The 22,231-nt window shown below is 48.1% G+C and overlaps 1 protein-coding gene across 4 annotated transcripts in view; it reads right to left on the bottom strand.

The window, feature by feature from the left end:
- The window catches only part of SLC38A1 (solute carrier family 38 member 1), a 161,757-nt gene extending 141,070 nt beyond the window's left edge, over positions 1 to 20,687 (bottom strand). The window contains exon 1 of one of the 4 annotated variants that reach the window (XM_081958400.1): positions 20,568 to 20,687. The gene's annotated coding sequence lies outside the window, so the exon portion shown is untranslated. Of the gene's footprint in view, positions 1 to 19,466; positions 19,783 to 19,906; positions 20,187 to 20,263; positions 20,409 to 20,567 lie in introns of those variants that run through there. The other 3 variants (XM_081958402.1, XM_081958399.1, XM_081958401.1) reach the window with 3 other exon arrangements.
- Positions 20,688 to 22,231: the final 1,544 nt, after the last annotated feature.

The raw sequence follows: 22,231 nt of genomic DNA, 5'->3' as shown, positions 1-22,231 counted from the left end.
GAACCCCTTAAAACTATTAAAAAGCTTTTGATTAAAAAACCCATGAGCTTCCGTTTCCTCCACCTCTCTGGGTTAACAAACCCGTCATTAAGGTGGGCCCTCAAAAGGGCAGAGGGCCATATCTGCGAAAGGGGGGACTCTCGCAGCCGCAGTAGATCTAACCTCGAATAAATATTCTCTTGTTATACACAAGGCCGCATGTGTTTTCAGGTGCTGTGGTTGTTTTCTGTAGTTGTTTCTTCTGATGTTTTATAAAGCCGGATTTCCTACAAAAGGGGGGAAGTTGACCATCCCTGATGGAAAGGATGGGGTGTTGGATTGCCAGCTGGTCTGTAGATGGCGCTAAGGTGTAATTTATGGTAGGCGGTAGAAGTGAGCCCAGAGTCAGGATGGTCTGGTTAATGGCTCGGAGTAAACCAGTGGAAGAGGCAAGGGGTAAGTTGTCAAAATAGCAAAGCACAGATCAGACCCAAAGCTGTGTTCCAAGGTCCGTAGGATTATCTCAATCTTCTCCACAATCTTCCTAGGGTCTTCCGGCGCCATTCTGCGCCTCGGGCCTCATACTCCCTTTTGCGCGCCCGCCTCCGCTGGTCTGGCAATTATGGCGACTAAGGAGTTCGGTGCTCGGCATCTCCAACCGCCTCCGTCACTGCTGCCTCCACGCCGTCGCCTTAGGGCCGCTCGGGTTATCAGGGTCGTCCCAACGCTGTTATTCCCCCGCCATTCCTCCATTTCGCGCCGTCCTCTGTCCCCCACCACCTCACGCGAAGCCGTTCAAAAACGCTCCAAACGCTCCAACCGCCAAACGCCAGCTCCAGCCGGCCATTCTCCTACTCCCATCCGGCTATCCGACCCCCCCGATGCGCCAACCTGGATCCAGGACAACGCCTGGGGTGGTCGCCAACAGACTCCCTCGACCCTCGAGGTGAAAACAGGGTCGGCAGCATCCCTACTCCTCAAAAAGCCCCCGCGGTCCTGCGGAGCTTAGAGGCGAGCCGCCATTCCCTCCCGGAAGCTCCTCCTCCTCCTAATTTGTTATAGCCATCTTTTAACATTGTGGTGATAGATTCCCAGTCAAGATCAGTTTTCAATGTCAGAAAAAGAACGTTGGTCTTACCTGAATGTGTCTTTTCAGTGGACGAGAGGGAGGGGTTACGCTCGGGTTTTGTCACAGCCTGATTGGTCCATAGACTGAGGGAAAACTTCTTAAATACTGCTTGTTAGGGATGTAACACTAGGCTTGGAGGAGCTTCCGGGGAATGGCGGCTGACTTCTGAGCTCCGAAAATGCTACGGAGCTCCTTGACAAAGAAGGGGTTGCTGCCGGCCCTTTTTCCACCTTTTGGACCGGGATTGAGCCTCAACGACCACCCTGGCTTTCTTTGAGACCTAATTTGGTCTGTCAGGGTGGCGAATAGCCAGAGGGAGATCAAGAAAGCACTGGCTGACATGGGGATTGCAGTTGGAATTGGAGACTGATTATGGCGGCGGCGGCGGCGATGGCGGTAACGGAGCTGACGGTGGCGGCGGCGGTGGGGGCACTGGTAGAGGAAGAACGAGAGGAAGAACGAGACGCCGCCACTAAACGAGATGCTAAAAGCACAAAAAAGCCCCCCTGCGGCAGCAGAAATGTCCCGGGATGCTTACTGGAGTGGTGAGAGCCATCGGAGGGCAGCGCGAGGACGGAGGGAGGCCCGTGATGCAGGATGCCGACGGAAGGCCTTCGAGAGGGCCGTGAGTCGGCTGGAACGGCGTCCGGACCAGGAGGGGAGGCAGGTTGAGGCCAGGACTAGCTGCTGGAAGCTGTGCTGTGTGCTGGAGCCAGGCAGAAAGGGGAAGAACTGTGGCACTAGTGGCACTAGGGACAGAGCAGGGCTTGTCCTGGAGACAGGCAGGAGCCCCCCCCCACCTGGCAGACTAAGATTTATTGCCCCCTCCACCTGGCAGACTAAGATCTATTGTCCTCTTGCAAACTACCTGCCATGGCTTGTGCCCAGGTGCCCCTTGATGACTATAATCTGCCCGTTTAACATCTGGTATCCTGTTGACTTCCTGCTATTTATGACTTATGGCGTTTCACCTGCCGGGCTACCCCTACTACCTCTCACCCTCTCACCCTCACCATCTGCTATTTTATAACAACTAGCTACTACAAACTATCTGCCCTCTTCCGCCCACAATGGACCGCACCCAGGCCTCCATCTATTTATTTATTATCCATCTACCAACCGATCACCTGACCAACATAAGATCTTCCCACCTAGTTGTGATCGTGGACATTGCTTTCCTCCCATTAGATCCTGGCTTACTGATTTTAACATCAACAGCACCCTGACTTTGTCATAGCTTTTTACCATTACGTACTCGAGGTCGGACTTGCTCCTGCTGCAGGAGTCCCCCCTCTCGCAGGTATGGCCCTTTGCCCCCTCCGGGGCCCACCTTGATGACGGGTTTGTGAACCCAGAGAGGTGGAGGAAGCGCAAACTTAGGGGTTTTTTAATGAAATGTTTTTTATCCTTTTTAGGGGGTTCCAGGGTGGGGGGGTGGGCTGATCAGGCCAGGAGAGGGACCAGTGCCAGGCGAACAGGTGAGTCCAGGAGGGAAGTGAGTGTAGTAGGGGGGGGAGGGAGAATGACACTTCAACAGAGGGTTGCCCTATTACAACGGTCGTAGGGAGGGGTGGGTGCGAGGACAGAAGAAGATCTTGTAGTCGGTTGGGAGACCGTGGCTGTTGGACACGCCCGGTCATCTGTACCAACCCCCGCAGCCTAGGTGGCCAGCAACTACAGAGCCAGGGGCTGAGGCTGATGCTTTGCAATTCAAGGTCCGTGATCAACAAGGCCCCCCTCATCAATGAGTTGATCTCAGAGGGGGAGCTGGACCTTGCAGGGATAACGGAGACCTGGTTGGGCCACGAGGGTGGCTTGCCCCTTGTGGAGATGTGCCCACCGGGTTTCCGTGCATTCCATCAGCCCCGGGCCCTGGGTAACGGTGGTGGGGTGGCGGTAGTTATACGGGAAGGTCTGGAGCCAAGAGAGTTCACTGTACCTCAGATATCCGGGTGTGAGTCCCTTGGTGTGAAATGGGGCCCAGGGAGGCAGTGGGGTCTGCTGATTGTATACTTGGCTCCTCGCTATGCATCAGCAGCCCTGCCCAAGCTCCTCGAGCTGATCTCAGAAACGGCAGTTGAGACCCCCAAACTTATGGTTATGGGGGATTTCAACCTGCTGTCGACGGGGGAAGCATCCGAGGTGGCTCGGGAGTTCATGGCTTCCATGACAGCCATGGACCTGACCCAATTAATTCAGGGCCCCACACACGAGGGTGGTCACACGCTGGACCTTGTTTTTGTATCTGAACAGTGGACGAGTGATCTGGGATTAGGGGATGTAGTTATTACCCCCCTGTCATGGTCAGATCACTCATCTCTCCGGCTCGACTTCCCTGGCGCAACCCCCCACTGCGGGGGGGGGGGGGGGGGGCGGAACCAGACTGTCCAAGCTGGTACCGCCCCAGGCGCCTGATGGAACCGGATAGATTCCAGACGGAGCTTGGGCCACTTCCTGTAGACCTGACCCGCTCTCGGTCGGAGGACCTAGTGACCGCCTGGAATAGGGCGGCTGCCGGGGCCTTGGACCGGGTTGCGCCTTTGCGGCCTCTCCTATGGCAACGAACCACACTGGCTCCTTGGTTCACCGAGGACCTGAGGGTGATGAAACGCCATAGGAGACACCTAGAGAGCAGGTGGAGGTCCTCGCGCTCCAAATCTGATCGAACACAGGTAAGAGCCTATTCATGGACTTACCTTGTGGCATTAAGAGCGGCCAAACGTAGACACTGTGCCGCTCTTATTGCGTCCGCCGATAACCGTCCTGCTGCCCTGTTTCGGGTAACCCACTCCCTCTTATTACAGAGGCCGCAGGAAGCGCCTTTACAGGGCAGAGCAGAGGAGTTTGGAGAATATCTGCAGGATAAAATCGCTCAGATCCGGAGTGGATGGGCCCCCTTCAGTGGACCAGAGGAGTCATCAACAGCGAGTCTTGAGAGACCATTCTGGGAGGAGTTTGATTCTGTTGCCCCCGAGGATTTGGACAGGTTGCGTGGACAGCTGCGACCCACTACATGTTTATTGGACCCGTGCCCCTCCTGGCTGGTACTGGCATCCTGGGAAGTGACACGAGGCTGGCTCCTGGGCCTAGTGAACGCCTCATTGGGTGAGGGGTCCCTACCGGCCGCCTTGAAAGAGGCGGTGGTGAGGCCCTTACTCAAGAGGCCTTCCCTGGACCTGACGGAACTAGCTAATTATCGTCCTGTCTCCAACCTTCCCTTCTTAGCGAAGGTTGTAGAGAATGTGGTGGCACAGCAGTTTCCGCGACACCTGGAAGAAACCGATTATCTAGACCCGTGCCAGTCCGGTTTCCGACCCGGTCATAGCACGGAGACGGCCTTGGTCGCGTTCGTCGATGATCTCTGGAGGGCCAGGGATAGGGGTTGTTCCTCTATCCTGGTCCTATTAGATCTGTCAGCGGCTTTTGATACCATCGACCATGGTATCCTATTGCGCCGGCTGGAGGGGATGGGAGTTGGGGACACCATTTTGCGGTGGTTCGGCTCCTACCTCTCTGACCGGACGCAATGTGTGTTGGCAGGGGGGCAGATGTCGACCCTGAGGTCACTCACTTGTGGGGTGCCGCAGGGGTCGGTCCTCTCACCCCTTCTGTTCAACACATACGTGAAGCCGCTGGGTGAGATCATCCGTGGTTTTGGGGTTGGATACCATCTGTATGCTGATGACACTCAGCTGTACATTTCCACCCCAAACCACCCCAACGAGGCTGTCGAAGTGATGTCCCGGTGTTTGGAAGCCGTCCGGGTCTGGATGGGGAACAACAGACTCAAGCTTAACCCCTCCAAGACTGAGTGGCTGTGGCTACCGGCGCCTCGGTTCAACCAGTTGATTCCATCACTGGCCATAGGGGGCGAACAACTGCCCCCTGTGGAACGGGCGCGCAATTTGGGCGTCCTCCTAGATGCCCGGCTGTTGATGGATGACCATGTGGCAGCCGTGGCAAGGGGGGCATTCCACCAGGTTCGCCTGGTGCGCCAATTGCGCCCCCTATTGGACCGGGATGCCTTACGCACAGTCACTCATGCGCTGGTGACATCTCGTCTGGACTACTGCAACGCTCTCTACATGGGGCTCCCCTTGAGATGTACCCGAAGACTACAGCTAGTTCAGAATGCGGCCGCGCGGGCCATCATGGGGAGTACTAGGTACTCCCACATAACACCTTTCCTGCGCGAGCTGCACTGGCTGCCTGTGGTTTTTCGGGTGCGTTTCAAGGTGTTGATTACCATCTTCAAAGCGCTCCATGGCACAGGGCCTAGTTACCTGCAGGATTGCATTCTACCACATACATCCCTGCGACCAATTCGCTCACACAGGGAGGGACTCCTCCGGGTGCCATCCACCAAGCAATGCCAACGGGCAGCGCCTAGGAGTAGAGCCTTCTCTGTGATGGGCCCAACCCTCTGGAATGACCTCCCCCCCGATATTAGAACTACTACCGACTTCCGCTCCTTTCGACAAAAACTTAAGACTCACCTGTTCCGGTTAGCCGGCCTGGCCCACTTATAGTTCTACTCTTACCTCCTGGCAGATATTTTATTTGGGATAGCTTTTAAGGTTAATGTTTTTAACTTTTTAAATTTTTAAAAATTTTATTCTAACTTAACTAAATCGTACAGGGAACTTCTACTACCTCCTCCAGTCCTATGTTTAATTTAATTTATTTATTTTATACTTATAACATGTATATTTACTGTTTAACTATTTTAATATGACTGTACACCGCCCCGAGTCTCTTTTGAGAGAGGGGCGGTTTAAAAATCCAATAAAGTTAAGTTAAGCTTGGCTTGGCAATGTATATAAGCTATGATTGTTACAAATGTTACTGTTACTTTAAATGCTTAAGAGATATAATTGTTTTGTTACCTCAAGCAGCTATAAGAGAGAGCAAGAACGGTTGATAGCTCTCTGTTTTGTTAGAAGCTGATCGGTGTATACTGAGGTATTGTGGTTTGCAACAGTTAGCTATATTTTTTGTGTTAGACTGACTATTTTGATAACTGAATACTGAACCGTGTATGACGTGGACTGTTAACCGGACTCTGAATACCTCTATATTTCTACATAGTAAACTACTATATTTTTATACTATTCAGTGTCTCTGTATGCTGGTTTGTGCGTGTTATTCCATGTCACTCTCATTACGCTTCTCTGCATACTCGTTCTTCTAACGGGGAACTTAATTATTTAACACTGTTCCTTTCCCATTGGCTCCCAGTTTCCTCAATGTCAAGGACTGCGCCTGCAAGAAAACACAAGAAGACCTAGGAACCCCCCGGCCCTCCACTTTGGCCCTACCTTAAACTGACTAGGGCGGGTTGTAACTCCTCCCTCTCGTCCACTGAAAAGACACGTTCAGGTAAGATCAACGTTCTTTTTCCAGTGGACTCGAGGGAGGGGTTACGCTCGGGACATAACCAAACTTAGTCCCAGGGAGGGAAAACTAGGCCTAGGGGAAGAGTCAGCCACCACGCTCTGCAAAACCCTATGCCCAAAAGATGCTTCCGCAGAGGTAGTGCCGGATGAAAGGGGTCGGAGATGACCAAGCTGCCGCCTGGCAGATGTCCTCGAATGGTGGCCCATGCCGCAGTGGTAGCGGCGCTTCGAGTCGAATGGGCCGTGATGCCTACTGGAGGAACCTGATCAGACGCCTCATAGGCCGTCGCTATGGCCTGCCGAAGCCACCTACTGATTGTGGCCGAGGACACCCTGGCCCCTAGAGATCCCAGTTGGAAGGAAACAAAAAGGGCCTCTGATCTGCGCACCCCCTCCGTCCTCTTGAGGTAGATGCGCAAAGCACAGCGAACGTCCAAACGATGCCAGAGACACACTCTGTCATGTGACGGGGCCGGACAAAAATTAGGTAAAATGATTTCATGTGCCCTGTGGAATGGGGTGTTTACTTTAGGAAGAAAGGCGGGGTCTAGGCGAAGGACCACCCTATCCTCGTGAAAATGGCAGAGATCGTCCCTTGACGACAGAGCAGCCAGTTCTGAGATACGTCTGGCTGACGTAATTGCCACCAGGAACGCCACCTTGAAAGACAGTAATCGAAGGTGTACTGTTTGAAGGGGTTCAAACGGAGCCCCCGTTAGGGCCTTGAGGACCAGGGGAAGATCCCAGGTTGGGAACCTATGAATAGGAGGGTGTCTGAGGTTTGCTGCCCCTTTAGAAATTGCTTGATCAGGGGAAAATGGGAGAGGGGATGGGAACCCTACCTCCCCAGGACAGTGGACAAGGCGGCCACTTGGCGCCAAAGGGTGTTGTGAGACAGGCCATCATCTAGGCCTTTCTGTAGAAATTCCAGAATGTTGGCTACTGTGGCCCTAGTGGGGCTGAGACCTAGAGGGACACACCACCTGACAAACGCCGACCAGGTTGAATTATAGATACGCGTGGTCGACAGCTGCCTAGCGGCCTGAATGGTTTCTATGACTTTGGAAGATAGATCGGCCTTCCTCAGGAGGCGCCACTCAAGTGCCAGGTGGTCAAGTGGAGCTACTGTGGTTCCGGGTGGATCAGGACCCCCTGGCACAAGATGATCTCCCCCCCAAGGAATCCTCCATGGTTGGGAAACGGAAAGCTGTACCAGGTCCGCAAACCATGGTCTCCTGGGCCAATAGGGGGCCAGGATGATGATGTGAGCCCTCTCTGTCACTACCTTCCTGATAAGGGGAATGGGAGGGAAGGCATAAAGGAGTCCTGGAGGCCAGTTGCTCCTGAGGGAGTCCGTTTCCTCCGCGGCCTGGGTCTGGAATCGGGAAAAGAATCTCGGGAGCTGCGTGTTGGATGGAAAGGCAAACAGGTCCACTTGCGGGGTGCCGAATCTCAGGCATATCTTTTGGAATAACTCTGGAAGCAGTTGCAACTCGCCATTGTCGAGAGTCACCCGACTCAGCCAGTCCGCCTAATGGTTGGATTCCCCCGATATGTGATCCAACATCAGGGATGCCAAGTGCTGTAGACTAGGAATTGGTTCAGGCGTTTGAGGTCCAGAATTGCCCTCCAGCCCCCCGAGCTCTTCAGGACCACGAACTGGTTGGAGTAGTGGCCCAGGCCTCATTCCGTAAGAGGAACTGCTTCTACCACCCGGATCTCGAGAAGATGTTTTATTGCAACATCCATCAGGCGGCGGCGCTCCAGATCCCGAGAGGGAGGGAACTTTCTGAAGAGCTTTGGGGGAGTGGAGAGGAATTCTAACCTGAGGCCGTGTCAAATGGTGGTTCTGACCCAGGCGTCTGTGGAGATCTTGTCCCACTGATTTGCGTAGAAGGCTAGACAGACGCCTATGGGAAGACCCGGATTTGAGTAATTTCCCCCTGCAGAAAGGGCAGCCCCCCCCTGATACCTATAACGGTCCTGATAGGACGGGCGTGGAAATTGCTTGTCAGACCTAAAGGAGTTGTATCTCTGTTGGTGATCATGTTCGGGGGCTGTATAGGAGGGCCTGCGGTGGTATGGATTAGGATGGGATTCCAACTTTTTGGTCGTGGATGGGAGTACCTTCTTTTTATCCTTATTTTTGATCAAAATGTGATCTAGGGCCTCCCCAAAAAGGTTGGGGCCTGTGTAGGGAGCCGCCGCCAAGTTCCACTTGGCTTTATTATCCATCTGCCAACTGCGGAGCCACAGCAAGCGACATGAAGTGACTGAAGTGGCCAGGGCACTGGAGGCAAATTTTACTGCGTCCAGAATAGCGTCAGCCGAAAATTGAGAGGCGGCTATGATCTTTGTTATGTCCTGATGGAGGCGCTCATCCTGGATTGGGATGCGATCCTGGAGCTGGCGGAGCCACATAACTGTCGTTCGGTTTAAATAAGAGGCTGGCGCCGCTGATTTGACTGCCCAGGCGGAGGCATTAAAGTTCTTACGCAAGGTAAGTTCCGCCCGTTTGTCCTCCGGCTTCATCTTATCAGCAGCATCCCCGGAAATCACCGGGGAGGAGGCCACCAGTGCTGCTATTGGGGTATCAACAGCTGGTAATTGCAGGGCCTGAGCAAATGCCTGTTCTACATTGTAGAAACGGTGATCATTGCTGCCCGGGTTGGAAAAATTGGAAGGGCGGGCCCACTGATTTTTTACTACTTCCAAGAACAGAGGGGGACCAGGGATCTCTTCCTTGTTTGTTGCTGTATTAGAAAGCATAGCCATGTTGGGGTCCCTAGGTTGGGGGACAGTAGGGTCCGATCGTGCCTTCCCAGGGTGTCCGCTGCTTGAATAGCGCGCCACGGCTCTTCTGCGCTCCTCCAAGCTGCCCGTGGCTGCGACTTGAAAAATTAAGGCGCCGCGGCTTGTCTTTTGTACGCCACAGCCCCTTTTAGCTGGGCGGCACCGTATAAGGCAGCAGCTGAAGCCGGCGGCAAAGCGGAGCCGTTTTTACTTTCACGTGCTTCCTTCACGCTGGCAAGCCTTCTCCCTTCCATAGCGGCTTCAGCGAGGCTCGGCAAGCTCCCAAGGCTGCTTCTCGAAGCCTGTTATCCCCGCTGGCCCGGCGGTATGAGCAGGGCTCCTGGCCCGCGGAGAGGGAGGAGAATGCCCCACGGGGCTCTCCCAGTCCGTGCGGGGCAGAAAGGACTGACCCTTGGATCGCAGCTGATATAATTTAGAATTTGGAATATCCAATCAATCGAATTTCATAGATAAATTATTTAATATTTGGAATTTTCCTACCTAAGAGCCAAAGCAGTGCTTGGACCAAAAGACTTAGAGGAAACTGGGAGCCAATGGGAAAAGAGCAGTATTTAAGAAGTTTTCCCTCAGTCTATGGACCAATCAGGCTGTGACAAAACCCGAGCATAACCCCTCCCTCGAGTCCACTGGAAAACAATAAAGATAGATGATTAAACAATTTAACAAAAAGTGGAGAAGAAATACTCTTGCTATCCTTCTGGCCAGTTTCAAGCCTGTATTTGTCAACAGAAGTGAAAAGTTGGGCTTCAAAGCAGAAAAGATTGGCAGATGGGGAGGACCAGCATTGAATTTCTATCTCCAACGCAAATATTCCATTTTCCAATTGGAATCATTTTCAATTGTAAAGTCACATATACTTTCCCCGAAAATCTTTACAATAACCAGATAAAATGGACTAGTGTTATTAATATACCTTACTTGGTGGGAAAGAAGTCTGAGACGATGACACCTTAAACATTATTGAATCTGATCTGAAACTGTTTTCACTTAAAAATAAGTAAATTTGAGGATTCCCATGTTACAATATAATAAAAGGTAAAGTCTTGGAGGAGGAGCCGAAGTCTCAATGAGATGATGTGCGATTTCAATTCTCTAAGATCGCAGTCGATACTTTTGCTGCTGGGTGGTCCAAACGGACCCAAACTGTCCAGCAGAGACGGTGAACAGGAAGAATACGTCTTGCTGATCTCAGGGACATTGCAAAGTCCCTGATTGATCCAAGATAAGTTCTTCAAGCCGGTGACAAAAAGTCCAGCCATTAGGCTAATGAAGTTGGGGCGGCTCCAAAATGGAAGGATACATAAAGAGAAAGTGTTTCCAGCTGGTGAGGAATTTTTACCATTTTAAAAGTGACTGCCTATAAAAAACTTAAAATAAATTAATTGGAGAACAAAAGAAATAAGCGGCAGAATTAAATTTGGAATGGTTTTGGACAGTGGGTTATCTTACTTTTTAAATGCTATCTTCACAGATAGAATTTATGCAAGCCTTTTAAAACGAATGGATTAAGTTTTCTTCTATTTTTTTTTCTTTTAACCTATGGACTAAAATTCTCCTCTTTCATTACTGTGGGTATTTTTCTAACTCATTTAAGAATCAGAGTTTTTTTAAACTTGAAATACAAAAAAGATACAAAAAGAAACAAAGAAAATTGCAACATTGCAACAATAACACTGCTATTCAGAGACTGGAGGTTTGTGTATTGGAAACGAAACACTTTTATTTTTTTTCACCGATTATCCTGCTTGGCACACCAAGGTCTCACTGCTTCTTTATAGAGACTGATAAGAAGAAAAGCCCATAGATATTCTTTTAAAGTACATTTATAACCAGAGAAAGGTGAAAACGAAATGTTATTGTGAATCTATTCTTACTCTTGTTAAAACCTTCTAAGCTAGAGCAGCAGTGATTGTTAGTTGGAGATAATGGCACAATTTCAACAGCAGAAAGAAGTTTTAAGTTGCTAAAGATATTCTCAGAGATACAGAAATTATCAAATACACGTGAGAGGATAAAGAAGAAGACTTAGTGCATCTAACAGCAAAATATGATGAAGAAGTTGAAGATGTTCATCAAATGGAAAAAGTGGCGATTAAAATCCCAAAAATCGAAGACGAAAATGAATATAAAGAAATTAAAATTGCTGATATTTATGGTGATTGGTTTGTTTCTGAAAATGGAAAGAGTGGAATACTGAAGGAGGAATTAAATGGAAGGGAAATCTACCCGAGATGGCAAGATACAGAAGAAGAAAAAACAAAAGAATTTATGGATTTAAAGAGAAATTTTATTAGTAATATCATTGATAACCCTACCGACAATCAAAGATAAGCTGATTAAGGAAACAGAAGAAGGGCATCGAAATTACATGAGAGATTTTATAAGCAAGGAGTTGCTAAGAGGAGTCCATACAAAGTTGATTAAGGAGATGATTAGAGGACTGACACCACAAATGGCAGAAGATATGTTTTGTTACTGGAAAGATACAGGTTGATAGATGGAAGAGTATAATTTAAAACTAGTTAAACTTAGTGAAATTTAGTGACAATAGATATAGTTAAATAAATAATTGATAATGATAATAATGTATACAATGTGTAGTGTTATGATAAGCAATAATGGGATATGAATATTGAATGGTAACCGTGAAAGGAAGATTAGAAATCCTTTTGGATTATATATAAAGGTTAATTAAAAAGAACTACGTTAGATACACTTAAGTCTTGAATACTAGGGGGGAAATGTTATGATACAGGATATAGTTAAATAAAGGAGGGATAATGATAACAACATATATATAGGTATGGGTACAACATAAGGAAATTGGATGTAAATTGCAAATAATGATTTGGAAAGAAGGATTAGAAAACTTTGTTGTTAAATATTATGAATGTTTAGCTAGAATAGGACATAAGGATTCAGTGTTAGTGGAGGATTTTAGAAATAGTAAATGAAATGCCAGTATGTGGTTATGTATTAAATCTTGGTATATTTTATGATGAAGGATGTTTAAACAATTATAGTCAAATGAAAATGGAGGTATGATGATGGTAAAATCTATAAATATCTGAGTTAAAATACTTGAGTTAATATGAATTATGTTTGTTGACTGTGGAAGAGATGCACATAAGCCTTTTTGTAACCAACTGATACACTCTCTACAGTATGTAAAGAAGGATGTGTTGTGTTTGTTTTGAAAATTAAAAATATTTTTTTCATAAAAAAAATAAAAGTAAAGTCTTCTGTAAATTTGAATTTGATTCTTAATGCTTACTGCATAAAGTTAGCACCCACCCTTCTCCTAGAAGAATGAAATGTTCTAGGAAATATTAAAAAGGCTGAATATTATACCTCCCTTCATGAGAAAAGGAGATACATGTTCTTGGAAAGCAACCCCCACCTTTATTAATAGCCCCAGAAAGACTGGGCCATCCTATCTACAAGACAAAAGGCTGGGCCAACTTATCTACAACATAAAGACCTTCACCCTCAAGACATAACAGGATTACCCCTCTACCCACCTCACCACATGGCACCTGGGGAGATTGCATCACTCAGCAAGATTCAACCAAGCCTGGGACTCAAAACAACCTACAAAGTTACCCCTCTATGGCCCCATGGGAGTCTGAGAACCAATCAAAATACATTTCTTACACAGGAACAGGAAGCTCCAAAACGGGGCCCTAGAGAGAGTATAAATCTCTCTCTCACACACACCCATGTGCTCATTTTGCCTAGGACCTCAAACCATGTGGTCCTATCCACCATTAAGCTATCTTTTCAAATAGCCTCCATGTTTCCAGTGTTTTTCTCCCCACTTGGAAGAATGTCCCAGATGGACATTTCTTCCAACACTACATCTCCATATTACTTTACAGGCAACATAAGCTATGAAAGTGGTTTCTCACTGCCTTACGGGTATTTTTTCTTCCAGCTTCTTAGTCTAATTGTTAGATATTAGCATATATCGAGGCAAGTCTTCCCTCTGGTCCGCTGCTACAGCGGGAAACAGGTATCGTTCTGATTGGTCGAGGGGCGTACCCGATCCCTATAAAAGGGGAACCCTCTGACCACAGAGCAAGCTGGATCACTACTACTACTAATAAAGAGCTGTTAAGTCACTTCGTGTCCGCAGTCTGTCTCTCGTTGCCCAGATCCAACATTGGCGACGAGGATGGGATTGAGAGACAGATAGGACGAAGAACGCTACCTCCAGAATCTCCGGATTTGATCCAGCCCAGGAATTCGGCAGAAATTCTGGCAGCCATCTCAGGTCACCGCAGCGCGGCAAATTCAAGCAAAGAAGATGGCGATGCACGCTCCCCCCGCTCCATTCGACCCAGCGAACGACGAATGGGAAGCCTTCATGATTCGTTTCGAGTGTTTCCTCGAAGCGAACGAATACACGGGGATCACCGACGCCAGGAAGAAAAACATCTTCCTCGGCTACTGCGGAAAAGAAGTTTTCAACACGGCAAGAGACCTCACCGCGCCTACTCCAATACAGGCAGTATCGTGGACGGCGTTGCAACAGGCCCTGCAAACTCATTACGCGCCAAAACCTTCCGGCCATGTCTGCCGCAAGGAATTCAACACGAGGAACCAGAAGGTGGGAGAATCCATCAATCAATATGTTGCAGCCCTACGAAAAGCAGCAACTCACTGCGAGTTCAGGGATCTGGACGAGCACATCTTAGCGCAGCTCATCTGTGGGTTAAGAGACATTTCACTACAAAAGAAGCTGTTGGCAAACCCAAATTTAACCCTACAGATAGCGCTAAACGAAGCAAGAGCGTCAGAGTCAGCAGAGAAATCATCGGTGACCATACAACGAGGGGCCAACGTAAATCAGCCAGCACCAAGGCAAACCAGAGTACACTACGAGGACACAAGCCCCGACTACGAGAATCCCGAGTTCGAGGACAGTCACCTGATGCAGAGCAGTCATTTGAGGCCTGGGGGGAGACCCGGATTCCGTTTGCCGCCCTGCGCAAGCTGCGGAGGGAATCACCCCAGGTCTACTTGTAGGTTCAGGAATGTTGTTTGTTCGCACTGCAACAAACTTGGGCACATCGCACGAGTGTGCCGGAGCGGAGTCCCTGCCTCACGGTAGCCACCCATGTACCGCCAACAGAAGCCCAACCCAGGGGCTTGGCGAAATCAAAAAGGGCGCCCAGAGAGAAATCCACAAGTGTTTATCCAGAGAGAAAATTTCCAAAGAGCTGAACGAGCGTATCCCCAGAGAGATTACTCACAAGGAGCTGAGCAAGCGTATCCCCAGAGAGAATACACACAAAGAGCTGAAAGAGCGTTCTATCAAGACGCTCAACGAGAGTATTTTCAGGATGTAGACGATGAGATAGAGTTGACCCAGAGAGAGGAGTTGCGAACGTATCTCACCACAATACATCAGGTCCGCCCTAAGCGGCCGAAAAGGCTGAAAGTCACAGTCCTCTTGGAGGGCTCACCTTGCGAGCTAGAAGTTGACACAGGATCGACCCTGACGATTATTTCATGGGCATCCATGAAACAGGCTATCCCTAGCCTCAGAAAGAGCCAACTACGCGCTCCAGACGTCCTGCTACGAGACTACCAGGGGAACCAAGTCCCCATCGTGGGCCAAGGCACATTCCAAATCCGTTTCAAGGACATCGAAGCCCAGCTGCCCGTGACCATCGCCAGCGCGCCATTACAGAACCTTCTGGGGCTTGATTGGTTTGAAGCCCTGGGGTTAGAAGTCACCGGAATCAACGCCGTGAGAAACAGCAGCGCTGAACAGATTTTTAAGGAGTTCGAGGATGTGTTCAGCCCCGGTCTTGGTAAGTATGTGGGTAAACCAATATCATTCAATTTAGACCCCAAAGTGGCGCCAATCCGACTTAAACCGAGAAGAGTGCCTTTTGCACTCCGCCCAAAAATAGATAAAGAAATAGATAAGTTAGTGGAGCAAGGAATCCTTGAGCCGGTGGATCACGCGCGCTGGGAAACACCCATCGTGACCCCAGTCAAACCAGACGGATCAGTCCGCATCTGCGCGGACTATAAATGCACAATTAATGTCGCGCTACAACAGAGCGCATATCCTGTGCCTGTAGTACAGCACTTATTGCACTCGTTGGGGCCAGGAAAGGTATTTGCTAAATTAGACATGGCACAAGCTTACCAGCAACTGCCAGTTGATAGCGCCACAGCGGAGGCCCAAACTATAGTGACGCATAGAGGAGCATTCAAATGCAACCGGCTACAATTCGGTGTGAGTATTGCCCCAGGACTGTTCCAGAGCGTCATGGAACGACTTTTGCAAGGGATACCGGGAGTCGTCCCCTATTTTGACGACATCTTGGTGTCCGCTGCAAACGAGGAGCAATTAAATAAAAGAGTCAGAACTGTTTTGGCCAGAATCAGAGAAAAGGGTCTCCGCCTCAAAAAGGGAAAATGCCAAATTAACGTGCCTAGCGTAGAATTCCTGGGTTATAGAATCGATGGTCAGGGAATACACCCCACTTCAAAGAAAATTAAGGCGATCCAGGACGCCCCCACACCACGAAATCAGACCGAGTTGCAGGCCTTCCTTGGACTACTTAACTTCTACAGCGTTTTTCTGAGGCAGAAGGCGACCGTTGCTGAGCCACTACACCGTCTACTCCAGAGGAACGCACCATGGAAATGGGGACGATCCGAAGCTGCAGCTTTCGCCGGGGTAAAGCGCCTGCTCACCACTGACTCACTGCTTGTCCAATACAGCCAGACCCTACCGCTGGTATTGACCTGCGACACATCACCCTTTGGAGTTGGAGCAGTCCTCAGCCACAGGATGCCCGACGGAAAAGAAGCGCCCATCGCCTTCTACTCCAGGACTCTTTCATCGGCCGAAAGGAATTACAGCCAAATGGACAGGGAAGCGCTGGCTGCTGTAGCTGGAGTAAAACGTTTCCACGAATACCTCTACGGCCGCGATTTTGAACTAATTACAGATCACAAACCGTTGTTGGGACTTTTGGCGGGAAACCGCCCCACTCCGGTCTCCCTTTCTCCATGCATGACCAGGTGGACTGTTTTCCTGGCTGCGTACTCATACAAATTGATTCATCGACCGGGCTCCACTCTCGGACACGCAGACGCACTCAGCCGTTGCCCATTACCTGACATTCTGCCAGACCCCACTCCAGAAGTACCGGTATTGCTCATTGACTGTTTGGACTCTGGACCGGTTTCTTCATACGACGTTGCAAGGTTCTCCTCTAAAGACAATTTAATAAAGCAAGTTCAAACTTGGGTTTGGAGGGGGTGGCCGAAGGGAAACGTGGGCCCGGAATTCAAAGCGTTTTGGTCAAAATGGGACGAACTCTCAGTGTTGCAAGGTTGTTTATTGTGGGGGGATCGAGTTGTTATTCCGTATGCTTTACGTAGAAATGTATTAGATGCTTTACATGTGGGTCATCCGGGGATTGTTAGGATGAAGGCGTTAGCAAGAAGTTATGTTTGGTGGCCAAACATGGACAAAGAAATAGAGGAGTGGGTGGCCACTTGCGACCCATGCCAGGAATCGAGACCAGCACCCCCGGAAGCGCCCGCCACAGAATGGGAGAAACCTAAAGCACCCTGGTCGCGAATACACATCGACTTCGCAGGGCCATTCCAAGGTCAGACTTTCCTTATAGTTGTGGATGCATACTTAAAATGGCTAGAAGTAGTCCTAATGACTTCAACCACGGCAGAGGCAGTCATTAAGGTTCTACGGCGACTTTTCGCCACCCATGGCCTGCCCGACCTCCTGGTCTCCGATAACGGGCCCCAGTTCACGGCCATGCAATTTGAGACATATCTAGCAGGTCAGGGAATTCGGCACGCCCTCGTCGTGCCATTCCATCCGGCATCAAATGGACAAGCGGAGAGAATGGTACGATTCGCAAAAGAGGCCCTCGCTAGGATGGGTCCAGGTGATTGGCAAACAGGCATTGATCATTACCTTTTAATTCAGCATATCACCCCAAGTGCAACGACGGGTAGGAGCCCCGCTGAACTACTCATGGGCCGCCGTCTACGGTCTCACTTGGACCGTCTTCACCCAAATTACTCTGCCACAGCTCCCCCAGACTCCACAAGCAAAATTCGGTCTTTTAGCATAGGGGATTCAGTATACGCCCACAACTATGCAGGGGGAACATTGTGGATGCCGGCAAAGGTCATTGGCATCACGGGTCCACGATCGTATCTGCTGGAACTGGAAGATGGGCGGAACTGGAAAAGGCACATCGATCAACTTCGGGGTCGTCTAGCACACTCAGACCTTCGAAACGAAGACGAGATTTTCCTGCCTACAGAAAGTCAGCCACGCGAGAGCCCCATCATAGAAAACTACGACACCTGCGAACCAAGCTCGGAACAAGAAAGCACGCACGAAGCAGAGCAACCCCCAGGCAACGCAACCGAGCAGTCTCCGGAACGCCCTAGAAACGAGGGCACGAAACCTCCCGAACGTGGAACGGGAAAAGCATCCGATCCGGAAACCATTTCTGACCAACCAGAACCACGACGTTCCTCCCGAGTAAGGCAACCCCCAACATACCTAAAAGACTATGTTACCTACCGCAACGTTCCGTCTAGGAGGGGAGGGGTGTTAGATATTAGCATATATCGAGGCAAGTCTTCCCTCTGGTCCGCTGCTACAGCAGGAAACAGGTATCGTTCTGATTGGTCGAGGGGCGTACCTGATCCCTATAAAAGGGGAACCCTCCGACCACAGAGCAAGCTGGATCACTACTACTACTAATAAAGAGCTGTTAAGTCACTTCGTGTCCGCAGTCTGTCTCTCGTTGCCCAGATCCAACACTAATCTTTGAATCAAACATTTCCTGGAACTAATCCAGATCTGCTCTGGCTTTTTTTAAAAAAAAATCAACCAGGTGCCCACACTTGCCAAGACAATTAGTAAATTGTACACATTCCTTATGGCATTACCTTAAGCAGATGAAAATGCTTTTAACATTTTTACATAATGATCTAATTATGATCATTCAGTTTTGGCTGAATGTCCATTTTTATGCATACATACACAGCATGTGCATTAAAAATAACTTCAACAAGCAAACTAGTTGAGGTTCAAAATATTCCTGTATTTCAAAAACACTTTATCAAAAACCAAAATGTAATTACCATCCACAAAGGTAATTTACATTTCAATCCAATGAAAGGCAATGGCAAAACAAGAGAGTAAGCGTAAACATGAAAAAAATAGAAATAACACAAAATGAGGCAGAAGAAAATCTAATAATATCTGGTCTGATTAAATGATCTATATATACATTAGATATAAAGGTCATAATGATTGTGCTATTAATAATGTTCATGTGCAATTTCCTTTTTCCTTGTAATCTGATGGCAATAAATGAAACCAACTGGTTCTAATTCTGCTTTGCACACAAATGAAACAAATGTTCTGAAATACAGCTGTCTGTAAAAACCATGAAATAAAAGAATGAATTCTTTCTGAAACAAAGATAAGAAAATATGCTTTTATGCATGCTGGGGCTAGGCCTGCATTCCTAGCATACCACAACTCCCTGTGAAGTAACTTGAGGGAAAAGAACAAGAAATAAATATCAATTATTTCTATTAACCTATACCTAAATTGGAAAAAACTTTACAGAATCTGTAATGCATCAGTTATATTTCAATAGACAACAAACTATCAGCAGGGCTTTAAAAAAGACAAAAATGCATTGGGTTTAATGATTTAAAAAACAAAATTCGGATTTCAGCAGATCATGCTTCCTTTCAACGGGAATGGATGTGGCCAAAGTTAGAACAAAGCTTAAATGAATAAAGAAATTCACATTCAAAATGCATTCATTTTAGTCAATAGATTGTTTCTTTTTCTTTTAATTAAAGGTCGCACTAACTTCATTAAAAGGCGCCCAAAATACAGTAAGACACAATTTTTTTTAAAAAAGGAGACAGTTCGCAAAAGGACAGAGGCATTTCAAGTAGAAATCTTTTGTAAAATGGGGACAAAGAATTTCATCATTCTCTTTTCCCCGCCTCCAAACGCTGTAAAGCTGGGAGTTTCAATTATTTTCCAAGATATATTAAAAGCTCTGCACAGAAGCACCGCTCGAGTCCTAGTCTAAACTATTCATATTAATTACCTGTCACGAATTTTTGTATACGATATCTTTATCTCTCCAACAGAAATGATTCCTTAATCACCCACAATGCTGTTCCGCGCCTTTTTCTTTTAAATAATGGAGGAAGCAAGGGAAAAATAAAAACAAAAACGTGGTTCTCCCGTCTGAACATCTAGTAAAACCACCACCCTCAGTACTCGGGGGAGACGAGGCCAACTTGCGCATTGGGAGCGTGACTATTCCTCGCCCGCCACGCGACTTTGCCTCCTCTAAGCAAGGTTACCCGTGGCAAAGCATCGCCGCCAGTTTTGCTTTTCTGACGTCCGCCTGCTAGGCAGCTGGAGAAAAAAGGCCCAGCACACTAAGCCGCCTTTCAAGCCATCTGACCCGATACCCCACAAGCTTTCTTGTGTCTAGACTCGTGTCTAGAGCGAGGTGGGGAAGAGGCCCACCCAGTCTACCTGTAAAGGCGAGCGACGCCTTTCAGCCAAGAATCCAAACCGCGATCCCTCGGCTGCGTCTCCGCCTTGCGCTTTTTTTTTCTTGCGGCTCTGTAAGATACCACGCTCAGGCGCCGGGAGCTCCTATTAGGCTGGGTTTTATCGGATGTGCTGAACCGGAACGTATGTAAATATTTTCTCAGTTGTCACCACACGCTGATGTAAGAGTCTACGACTACATTAGAATCCTTCTAGAAAAAGTGTGGCAGAGAGCGCTATGAATGAATGAATGGTCGGCGAATGAATGAATGGTCAGCAATTTCATGCGGCGGCACCGCGATCAGCATTCCCTCCTCCCCCTTCTCAACATCAACTTACGTAGGGGCTCAGCAGAACCAGTAAAACGATTCACTGACAACTGCATCTGGCGAGCCCCGTTGCCATCCGCGCGTGGCCATGATGTTCCGAATTTGTGATTTCGTTTGTTTTAAGTCCGGGGAGCGCTTCGTCGCTCGCTCGACCGCTTTTACTCGCGGCTGCTTCCTCCCCGCCTCCTCCAGGAGTACCGTCCTAAGTGCTTTGGGCGGGATACATTTGCCCGAAATGGGTAGGAGGGATTCCAGGCATCTATAGCCGCCGCATCCGCCCTATCGGTTAGGGAGAAAGGCACCCAGACACTGACCTGAGGTCTTGCTTTTTTCCCGGGATGATGGGCGCTTCTCATCCAGGTGGGCGTCTTCCTCTCGTTTGGTGGATATAGGAGTGGTGTTGATCCCAGGCATCGTTCACGAGTTTTCTTGCAGTTAATTGCTTAATCCCAAACCGTTAAAAGGGTTGCTTATAATCAAGAGTGTAATTTACTGCTCTAAGAGTTTATTGCTGCAGGTGGCTTGGGAGTATCACCCTAAAAACTGCTGGCTAGTTGTAATCTGACTTTAGATGGCAAGACTATGAGAAATGCTGCTGAAGTGGTTACAGTTGCTGTCCTTCTTTGTTAAAGAGAAGGGGGAAAAGGAGCAATAGCATTGCATTCTGCTAAACAGGTTTGCTTGCATCTGAACCATTTTATTAACCCAAAAAAACAACATGTGACTGCTATTTATAGGACCTAAAAATACTGTATGCATCAATCTCCCCATCTTCATGTTGGAAGAAATTGTTGCAGAAAATGACAGGCTTTAGACTTCTCAGGATACAGGAAAAGTTTATTTGGCAGCCAGGTTCAGAAACGTTAGCCCATGGCTAACATTGCAAATTCTGAACAATCTTTATTATTGATGCACACTTTCTTATACATTCTCAAAGACAGTGTAACACGGAAACACTTAACTCATTTCTTATTGGTTACCTTGAGGAAAAAGCCTTATAAGGAGATGGGGGGGGAGTCTTACTTCTCCTTTTGTTACAGGTATGGACTACATGCCATTAACGAACTTTAATTGAACCTTGTGGTTTTGGACTTTTGACATAGGGACATTTGCTGAAACATGTTGTGGTTGAAGGCTGATGACATTTCCCTGTCCCTTTAAGCAAGCTTATAACTGTTCCTTTTATGCCACGTCTTCATTCTTATATTTTAATCCATATTTTATTCTACTTTATTTCCCCCCTTCTAGACTCTATTAAGGCCCACAATTGAGTCTAGCCTGTTAGATTAACAATATAAGCATGCAGGATACAGAATATCAGAAAAAGCAAGAGTACAAGCAATACACATCTTAGGACTTATCTTCCGGAATCACTTTCTCTACTTCCAAGAGGGCAATTTGAATATAGGAACTAGTATCTGAGACTTCATCTTCCTTGATGGTGTGTGGAATTAGGCTTTCCATTAACATTAATTACTTTTCACCCTGTGTTTCCTTTACAGACCTTGTAACGAGTTGTTTAAGCAAGGGTATTATGCAAGGGAGGAAGGCTAAACTTGTGATTCCACATAATAAAAGAAATAGCATTTGCTTGATCCAACCTGTTCCCGATAGCCAAGAGAACCACACATCTGTTCCTTGTACTTTTGACCAATAGAGGAAGCTCAAACTCGTAGTTCTTGGACCACCCCCCAGACTTTCCCTGATCTATTCATATGGAAACAGCAAGCTTTTCTCACATAAGAAGAAGACTCCATTTTCCCCTACACACACTCCTATGTTCATAGAAAAGGCATGGGCTCGGAGGTTCTTTTCATTAGTCCAGACCTGTAAGGTTCCTGCCAAGTACATACCAGTTAGGGGCTGTAATGGAACTTCTTGGTTAGGGTCCATTTGCCTATCCCTGAGAACTGGTCCTTCAAAGAGATAGTGGGAACTGGTGTTTCCAAGGGGAAAATGAACACAAAATCCCATGGTG

This window comes from Natrix helvetica (assembly GCF_964273705.1).
Source record: "Natrix helvetica genome assembly, chromosome: 6".
NCBI classification, from domain to species: Eukaryota; Metazoa; Chordata; class Lepidosauria; order Squamata; family Natricidae; genus Natrix; species Natrix helvetica.
Note: the sequence above shows the minus strand (reverse complement) of the source record. Positions and strands in the feature narration are given on the sequence as shown.